The sequence below is a fragment of the Poeciliopsis prolifica genome, unplaced genomic scaffold, assembly GCF_027474105.1.
Source record: "Poeciliopsis prolifica strain line A6 unplaced genomic scaffold, Auburn_PproV2 SCAFFOLD012, whole genome shotgun sequence".
In the NCBI taxonomy this organism is placed as follows: Eukaryota; Metazoa; Chordata; class Actinopteri; order Cyprinodontiformes; family Poeciliidae; genus Poeciliopsis; species Poeciliopsis prolifica.
The window spans coordinates 9,250,503-9,261,137 of NW_026562387.1; positions in this window are offsets into that span (position 1 = coordinate 9,250,503).

Here is a 10,635-nt window from a genome sequence, read left to right on the forward strand (position 1 = left end):
ATCAGAGAAGGGGAACATTACATCAGCATTGCAGAACAAAAGATGGCTCTGAAATTTTAGTCTGATCTGAACAACTTGTTTTGCTATTTTTTTTATTCAATTGAATTCAGTTTTAACTCTATAACATCAATTAACAACAAATATCATCTCGAGGCACTTTGCAGAAAATGTATGTCAATTCAATCACGCATGTGTTCCAATTGATCCTAATTATCAAACAGCAGCATAAGCTCAATTAAGTATTCAAAATAGTCTGAAAAAATTATACCTATCAGATTGCATTGAGTTTTATTATAAAGCTGTACATTTTTAGGAATTTATAAATGATGAAACATCCCAAAATCCAAGTCAAAATTCGTAAAATATGTCTATGGGATAATTTAAGGTCTATCTGCCCTAAACTGCAGTGCTCACCCTGACAGGAATCATTTGTTGTCAACCAGGAAATTTGTCTGGGTCTTGTTGGACCTTAGATTGATCAACTTCGAGCCAAATCAAATCTGACCAGCTGTTGGATTTCACCTCTGGTTTGTTCAGCAGTGAGTGTGAGCAATGTATCCTGGCCTCCCCAAAGCCAATGCACATTTCCTGCCCCTGCTTCCTCTTGAGTATCAAAGTGCTATGATATTTGATTTTGCTGCTACACAAGAGCTGCTGCTACACAGCCTGTCTGTGTTCCCAAAAAGCTGCACATGGTCATGATAATGGCGAGACCATTTGTTATAATGTGTTTTTATTGATGTTAAACAGTTGAGTACCGTCTAAAGATGTAAAACAAAGATTTAGTCTTGACACTAGGCCCTTTTCTCTCTGACATGGCAGTGCAATAGAGACTAAATCATGTGCAATGCTTAGAACAACCGTATTTCAAAACCTTTCTTGTTTTTTTGATCCACTAAAGCAAACCATGTGTTACATAGTCCCATATTTGTCAAAACTGATAAAAGAGGATGAGAACAGAGTAATTCAAATTTTACTGAGACAGAACACAATCGTCCTTCTACGGTCTGCCATGCGCCATCTTAAGCTATTGATGACATTAGACAAATACCGACAGTCTGAATTAGTATGACACACAGTAAAATGCAAAATATATCACAAATACAAAAACAGATAATCTTGATTTAGTAGATAGCAAGTGGCCTACAGAGCCTGTCTGATTTTTATATCAACAGCCAAAAGATGACTGCAGGAATACACTGCTGCTTCAGAAAAAACCAATCAGAGTCAGGAGGAAGGTTTGATTTTCTATATTAACCCTACACAATGATGCCAAAACAGATTTCTACTACAGGTAGGATATGACATCTAAGCAAAACATTATGGTAGTATTTTTAGCTACCCGGTTAAATATACTATCTAAGGTAGCATATTTACATTTCTACATCATTTTGAAACTCACCTTTGTCCTGATAAAAACAAAGCCTCCTATAAAGATGTTCCACAGGATTAAACTGATTGTTTAATCAGTTTTGTCTCATGTTGGTGAAATATGACATAAAAAAATTGGACAGGAAGAGATTTTGGACTGTTAAGCTGTTAAAATATCATATTGTCATAAAATTGAAAGTATCTTATCCAGAAAGAATCTTCGAAGCAAAGGGGGGAACATGTTTTGAGTTTTTCCAACAGTGTTGAAGTCTTCAACATGGCAGAAAGACTGTAAGCTTATATACAGCTTAAAGATGAGCACATACACACTGTCAGGCTGTGAAAAAACTATAGATCACGCTGCATAGTAAAGGCCAAGCAACAAGATCTAACACCAACTTGCAGAAAAAACAATTCTGCACAGTTATGCTTTAGCTGTTTTTGCATCAGCATAAGTTATTGCGACTCCCACAATTAAGCACTTCACCTCTTCAATTACGCATCTTTTACTGCTTGATGAGCCACAATTCAACACAGTAGTACATGTGAGGTATTTCTCAACAGCGTTTTAATGACAAACCTTTCTCTGCCCTTTGACCTGTGCGGCTGAGTCCCCAGACACACAGCGGCAGAATGATTCCAGATGGAGGAAGTCTGTGGTGGGAAAGGTTTTGCCATTAGAGCATCACCACATTTCATGTTTCATCCAACACAGGCCAATGTCAGGCGAAATGGTTGTTGGTTATTCTCATTTTGCGATGTTCTCCAACAAATCTTGAAAAGTTTCTCTGTCAGCGTGAGAATGGAGCCTATTATCCATGCATCAGGAAAAGAATACGAAAGAGCGATTTTCACATTTTGTTCCCTAAAGGCCCCTGGAAAAGCCATTTCAGCCAATATTTAGTGCATGTGTATTAAGTAAAGCACAAAAAGTACATGCTATCATTGACTTCTCAACCAGGTACGTTTTCCCTTGCTTCAGTAACAGTCTGTGAACTTTCCTAATGGCATAAACATGGATGTCAAAAAGAAAAACAGGTGCTTTTTTATGTGATACGTTCATGTCAAACTTCACTTTAGCTTCCTTAATTACATTCAGTTTCAAGAAATATGTGCTTCCAACCTCTACAGCTTCAGAAAAGGTGGAAGCATTTCCAAAATATAGCTTAATCACCATAAAAATGTCATTCAGTCACTTTGTTCTCACACAGCGAGTTTATGTCCAACTTCAGCTGGAGAAATCACTGGACAGACACCCAAGTGGTGTCAGCTGCTGCAGGGATGCATATGCTCAAAGAATTATGTAATATTACCTTCTTTCAAAAATCTACAGTAAGACCCATTGGCAAAAATATTAATTTCTCTTTATATGTCTTTTCACAGTGCCTCGTGTGATTCGGTAGCGGTTGTCTGGACAGGATGATCTTTGGATTTGCTTGTGGACAAAATGAATTGGCTAAGTTTGGCATGTGAAATCCTCTAATAAACATCCACACATGCAATTAAAGGTGAACAGTGTATGTTTTATATTACACTTCACTAAGGTAATGCAGGGTGAGGAAAAAGAGGAAGGAGCAATGAGCTAACAGTGGTTGAAACAAAAGCCAGTTTGTTTGAGGCAAGCCATTGATGTTTATTTTACACTTAGACATCATTCAGTTTTCAAAAAAAAAAAAAACATTCTGTAAAATGCAATGCAGAGCCCTCATTAGGTGCTTTTTTCAACATGCATAGGCAAGTTAAATGTGACTAGTGTGAGCCAATGTGATTGCTTTCAAATTGTCTTTTTTGTCTTGCAGGTTGGTGTCTCCAAAAGCATGTTTTATGTGTATTGTTATGGCCCCAGGTATCATAAGCTGGACTACAGGTGTTTGTGTGTCTGGCCTTGAGCTCCTCCACTGTTCAGGCATTGGTGATCTGGATCCAGAGTGTGGAGTATATAAAGCTGTCTGTTTTATCCCTCCGGGTCGCTCTCCACCTCCGCCCTTTCTGCCTCCTGACTTGTCAGTGCTCTGCTCTGCTGCCAGGCTTCATCTCCATCTTTTATTTTTTGCCTCTCAGCACTCATATACACATACATGCAACACTTCTAATCATGCACATTACACCATTGATATTCACACTCACATTTATCTGTGATAATTTATGCACCTTTACTCTTAACATGGTCTCCCATTTTTACTACATCACTGAGCCAATCATAATAGCAGCTAAACACAAATTAATTAACATATATTTTTTATATAAACAGCAATATGTGTCATGTCCAGTATTTGATATCTACTCTTTTTGACGGGATGAGGGGTGTGATGTCTATTTATGGCCTTTGGAAAGAGCAAGATAGTTTTTGCCATGATGTCTACATTCATTTTTTTCCTCCATTTGTTTTGATCCAGTACAACACTAACTAGGACCATGGTGGCAACCTTATATACCAAAATGATGGAGTAAATATCATTTAAAAAAATACTGTGTTTTTGCAAATACAAATTGTGCATTAATATTTTTGGTCATATTAGAATTAATTTTTTTTATTAATTTCTGTCAGTAACCTGAAAATAAATTATTTACCCTTCATGATAAAGACACTTGCTCAAAGTTCATTTTACACCTAGTGACTTTTTTTCTAAACCTTACTAAGTTTAGGCACCTAGCACTCCAGCAACTAGGCTTTTTACCCATAGTGAATAATGCAATGTCTTTTGTAATGCATTACAATGCCACATAAATGTGATGAGTCTACATAGTTGTTTAATGGAGCCAAATCCCATCTATAACGACAAATCTGGGATTGATCATTGTGGTTTGTTTTGAACACTTACAATTGCTTGGCCCTCAAACACAAAACCTTAAGACTCAGGTATGTAAATACTGGACGGGCTGAACATAAACACCTCTATCCAACACTAAGTTGGCTCAAAGTGGCATCTTAGTGAGTTTTAACAGACTGTTTTATTTGGAGAAGTCTAAACAGCAAAGAACATACAGCAGAAAACCTGGATGGCTAAAATAACTGGGTGTGAAATAAATCACTTAGTGTTACTTGATTCTACTTTTTTCCCCTATCAGTTCTTTTTTATGCATAGAAGAGTAGAATTGCTATTGGATACAGTAAATTAGTTGCAAACAAAGTTTTTTTCTGTTGTTGTTCCAACTCTGACTTCATTTCTTGTAGTGTATTATTTCAGATCTGAGGCAAGATCTCCTTCCTCGTTTTATGTGGTACTAAGGCCAAGTCACGATCCATACAATTTCCCTATACATATATGGAACGTTTCTGCGCCCCTCATTCACATTTAGACTAAAGGTTAAAACTAAATACTCATGAAACATGAACATCAAAAGTATTTGTATTAGATCACCAGCCGAATGAGTTTTATGTACTTCAGCAAGCATTTCATTGCATATGGCAATACCATTGATCAGAAGTCAGAAGTAATCATGCACAAATGTGAATCTCAGATGCTATCTATTGATCAGCATGAGTCTGTCACATTCAGACTATAAAGCTTAAGGATGACTGATTGTTTTACTTTACGTTTTTCTATGTCTACACAACAAACTCTCCTTGGTGTCTCATTGTTCTCCTAGACACAACTGAGTCGTCTTCCTTTTCCACTTTTGGAAGAAAGGAAGAGGAGGAAGAGAAGAGACCAGAAATTAACTGCATCCTAAGAAAAACTCTTGCTTCTTTCTTTGGTCTCCTAAAAGTCTATATTAGTAAGAAAGGGCACAATTTTGAGTTAAGTGCACTTCTCTGTGGTTCTATCCCCTATGCCAACAACAGGCACAAGGCATATTTGCTTGCTTGCAAAGGTCTTGAAGAATGTTTTTGGCATGTGGAAAGTATTCACTGGCAGTTCCTGTTGTGCTCTGAGAGTGAAGCGAAGACATGCTATCTACCACCTTTAATTGTTGTTAGCAGAGAGGAGGTTGGGTACAACAGCCACGGTTTCCAAGAACATGACAATAACTTACTTGGAGTACCACAGGAATGGTGTGAGCATCAGGGCAGAATGGACAGTGAACTTATAAATTATAGCTCATCACTAACATACTTATACTATGGTATGCATGCACAGAACAGCTGTAACCCTCATGTTTCACCAGGAGTTATAAAATGCCCACTGCAAACTATAAGACCTCTCATAGACCCTCCAAATATGATCTGCATTTCAGCTGAATTTTGTAGATTTCTTTACTGCTTTAACAATAATGTAATACTAATAAATTACTTATTCATATTTGCTTTAAGGTTTTTAGGAAATCACAAAGAGACCTGGTGCAACGGTACATTTTATATAACTGTTTAAACTCAGGTTGTTGTGTAATTTTCCACTTTCTTTTTAATAAACGCGTTCCATTTTCTCCCACCAAAACCAAAGCAAAGTCATCTTGTATAATTGTCACAAGTTACAGTTGATAATCTATATGGTTTTAATGTTGATAATCCAACACTAGAACCAGCTAACCTCCTTCCAGTACATGGATTCTCTGGTCTCTTCTCAGCATGTGCAGTGTCAGTTTTGTGACCCTTGTCATCAAGAACAGGCAAAGGAAGCACATTCCTGGAACTCAACCATACGCACAGGCGAAACGGTGGGTGGTAATGACGTAAAAGGCCCTCAAAGAACATACTATTAAGGCCCCACCAAAACAACATTCGCTTACTTGCTGTCTTTCCTTACATCCCCCCTGTTGCAGAATGAACAAACCTACCAGACACCTAGAAAGGACCTCATCATATAGTTTCACCAGTCATCAAAATCTTGCCAGTCAGGCAAGCCATAATTGTCATGTTATTGTAGTGACATTTTGAAACAGCAGGAAATAAATTTGGATTAATAGCAGTAGAGATGTGGTGTCTAATAAACAAAAACAGACATTTACTGAACCAGGGTGGTTTTAAGACAGTTGCTTTTTCCTAAATCTCTGGGATTTATTTAGTTGATGTAACTGTGTTATTACAAAGAGTCATTAGAGGAATGACGTAGCCTGGCACAAAGACATGCAGTTAAATGCATCCATTTCAAGGAAGCACTACATACACACTCATACAAACCACAGTGTATGAGTGGTTTGGGGGAGAGATTATTAAATAGACCCATGGGGATTGTTGGCAGAACCACCTCCAGCCGACTAAGAGTAAAATTGCACAGCAAAAGGATACGTGTATTTCCGTGCACATGCACAAGATGGTCACTCCATGTACTGGCTTTGTGTGCTTTGTTCGTTTCTTTTGGCATTGTCAGGTTACTTTTGGTCCCACTGGGTTCCACTATGCAAAGCCAACAGTTGTAACGTCACATATGAGCAATGTTCAACTCAAGCATGCCTGTGAACTTCCCATATTGCATAAAAAGCTGAGATAATATCTGCAAGAAAAAAACAAAAAACAAATATATGCACCCAGTTTTTTACAGTTTGTTTTGAGTTTATGACTGTGATTTCTGGACAGTGATTGGACAACTGGCACCTGATAAAGCAGCAGTTTTATGTAAATAAAAAAACAGTTTGTGCTTGAAAATGAGCCCTAGTTTCAATATTTATCATATAAGCAGAGGTAAAATTGTCAAATTCGATAGACAAATAGATTGCACATTTATTGTGTCAACCAAAACATAAATGTTATTTTTTGCTTACTTATATCAGTAAGTCGCAAAGTATTTTAATCTTTTTTTTATTATTCATATTGTGTCGTTTTTGTGTACCTTCACTAAGTCAGTCCTAGACGAAAGGCATGTCTATTATTAATTTTGAGTGTTTCCACTCATATTTGTCTGTGGAGTCATTCATGAAGTTGCTTACGAACTTTGCACACTCATTAAGTTATCAGTTGTAGAGCGATATGTTTCTCTAAACATCTTGAAAATAACATTTTTTCACCCTACACATCAGCTTTTTATAATTTGTCTTCGCTGTGCTGCACAGAACAGCCTCAACAGTGGGTCATTGATGGGTTTCCCCAGATGAACTGCCCTCTTCAAGCCGTTGTGCAAACATTTATTTTGGATTAAGGACTTGGCTTTTAATATTCAATTTCGTCTTCTGTGTCCATTTTATGTTAAATCAATCTGCCTGCTTAGCTGCTGCCCTGTTACATGACTCACTTTTTCTTGTGGTTCAGGTCACAGAGACATTAACGTGTTGTTTTCATGGCTGTCAATATTTTATTTATTTATATTTTTAGGTTCTTGGCAGGTCAGATGTGTCAGTTCTGTATTTGTTTCTTACATTTTTAAGACTTGTGTAAAACTATAATCATTTCAAATGGTATGTTTTTAAGAAATATAAATCCATTTAAAGAGTTCACAAATCTTCAAGTGACAATATTACGATCAGCCATTAAAATTACCCGACTAATATTTTTAAAACTTGCAGGCTTCTGCCAGGTGGCCGATCAAGCAGATGTGGAGATCCAAAATGTCTCTACAAAGTGGTCCTGCCTTGAAACCATATCTTTTTAAATCCTTTAAAAATATATAAAAAAGAAAAAGCACTAATCTTAAAGTGAAATGCTTAAAGTTGACCATCTCATGGCTTAGGTTTTGAGAAATAAAGTTGTTTTAAAAAGACGGAGAGGAGTGGGGATGCTGTATATCTTACATGAGTCTGTTGTGGAGAGTCTCGTCTCTTCTGAAATCATCTGTCTTATCTACTTAATGTTTGTTATTTTATTGTAAGTAAATTATTTGGGCATCTCAGAAAAAAAAATGTTTGTTGGGAAATACACTTTTTGGGTTATCATTAAATTTCAATAAATTGGTTTGATTTCATTTGAACAAAAATGGCCCCATTCTTTCCAGCTGTGACACCACCATGATTTATTTTATAAAAAATATTTCTTATTTTTTTGTCTTTTCATCGCACATTATATTGTCTGCCTCATCAAAAATGTTAATATTAGACAAACAAAAGCAGAGGAAATACAAAAAGCCTTTCTATAACAAATTATGATTGTATTTGTTAGTGGAAAAGTAGTTCAAGTCCCTTTAGCCTTATTTCAAGACATTTGATATTTGTCAAATGTTATGAACCTCTCTGCTATGATTATAGCTGTGAAGTATAAAAGTCCCTTGATTTGAACATCCTTGACATCAAAAAATAAGGCTAATTTTCTCAAAAACAAAAAACACACTTATCTTTCCCCCACCTAATGAAATCCAAGAAAGGAAGAGAAACAGAGTTATTGTTCCCTGTTGGTCCAGAAAGGTTGACAAAGGATATTTCTAAGACTTTGGAACTGTGCAATTACAATTGGAGTCATTGTCCACAAGTGGAAAAACCATTGAGCATTGGTTTTTTGTGATCCCTCCAAGGAGTGACCAGAGTACCAAAATTACTTGAAGCACACGTCAATAATTTATCCGTGACTTCCCAGAAAACCCCACATCATGTAAAGCGGCACAGGCCAAATAAGGTCAAGTACAGTTTTAACTTTCTTGACTGGTGGAAGATTTTTAATTTATTTCTTTCCCATTTTCAGTTTTATTTTTCTCATTGTGATTCACATTCACCCTGTTTGACAAAAGCATTTTTTTGGGGGGTTGGAAAGTGTTTTAGTTTTTTTTTTTTCTTTGATACAAGAAGCTTAATGTTTCCAAGACATATAACCAAAGAAATATTTGGATATTGTAGGCGCTACCTGGCTCGCCCTCACACTGTCCACTGCTTGAGCAAAGGGACATATGTGGGACCTGTGGTGTTTAGTTTAAGGGACAGTGGCCACAGCTTGGGTTGGATCGAGTCTTGTCTAGACTGCTTCTGGTTCAAACAGAGTAAGGCAGGACTGAAACAAAGAGTGGTAAGAAGTCTGCATGATGGAACCTATATTACAAAGAAAAAGAATGTTATAGAAAATAAATAATTCTGTTCCTCATTAAAAGTTCAAATGGGGGCACTGTTTGAGCATTAGGGCGTCAAGTCTAAAAATTCCTGAAGTCAGTCTTTGGCTGGAGCAGCTGTGCACCCTATCACTTGCCAAAGTTCAGAACATCTTGTTACCACTAGTAGCCAAATGACAGTAGGGTTCTGATGTTTCCCTTCACCTCATCTAAACTTAAACATGATGTATTTGATAACCCAGGATGCATATTTTCTTCAAGGACATCTAATCTCAAGCAATCTGTTTTCAACTATACTTAAATGTTGATTAAATTTTGTATGTTGAATGTGCTGTTCTCATCTAAGCTCCACAGAAGCTGGTTATGATATTAGGTTTTAGACCACAGGTCTCAAACTCCAGTCCTCAAGCGCTGCTTGACACCCCTGTTTTAGGCAGTAGGTTAATAGCCACGTCAATAAACTTGCAATGCCATGCAAGTTCTGTGTAATTCTTTTTTTTCCCCCTTGTGGCTGCAAATTATAATAAAATATGGTCAAACAAGTCAAATCAATCAAGTTTGGTTCTATAGCTCATTTTAGCAACAAGTCAGTTCAAAGTGCTTTACATCACACAAACACAACATGCAGTCGACAATCATCCACACGCGTCAAATATATTGGTGAGTGTTCCAGCTGTCATGGTTCAAAAGCTACTCTAAACGGAAGGGTTTGCATGTTTCAAGCAAATATAGGAAGGATATTTTAGCAACTTATTTTCTCAATCAATCTGGTATTTTGCTAGTCGTTTTTCTTGTATGTAATTTCAAGATCAGAGATATCAAACAGTAGGAGGAGAGAAATCTTTCCATTGGGCTGATGCTAATGGGTTCAGGCTACCCAGGGAAAACAGAACGCTAATCCTCCATGGATTCAGTCACATCAATAAATCTGGTCCATCATTTAATACCTCCCTTTGAAGCAATGAAATACTGTGGAGATTCATGGCCAAACAAGAAACTTTAACCGGTTTTATTTTTACTTGACGCAACTCTTATGTGTCTCAGTTTTAAAGTGAGCAGAAAATAAAAAAGGCTTTCGAAAAAACTAATCAAACAGCAATGGCTAGAGACAACGTTGGGATTTCTTAAGGCTCATTTTACATTGCAAGCTTTTTTGGGGGGCTTTCCAGGAAACATGCTGTTTGTTCATTTACTCTTTCTGTAGCAGTATCTCGTGTTATCAGGAAAGGAGTCCAGAACTGAAAAGGTTTATTGTAATTCATCCATAAAGCAAGAGACCTTGGAAGCAGTTATGAGTATAGCTTTCATAGCAGTCTTTATTTCCTTTGAAATGTTTAGTTTCCTCCTCAGTGTTCTCCACCTTTCAGACAGTTATAAAACAGACAGACCTTTAATTTTACGGGACGTGTTGTATGGGAAT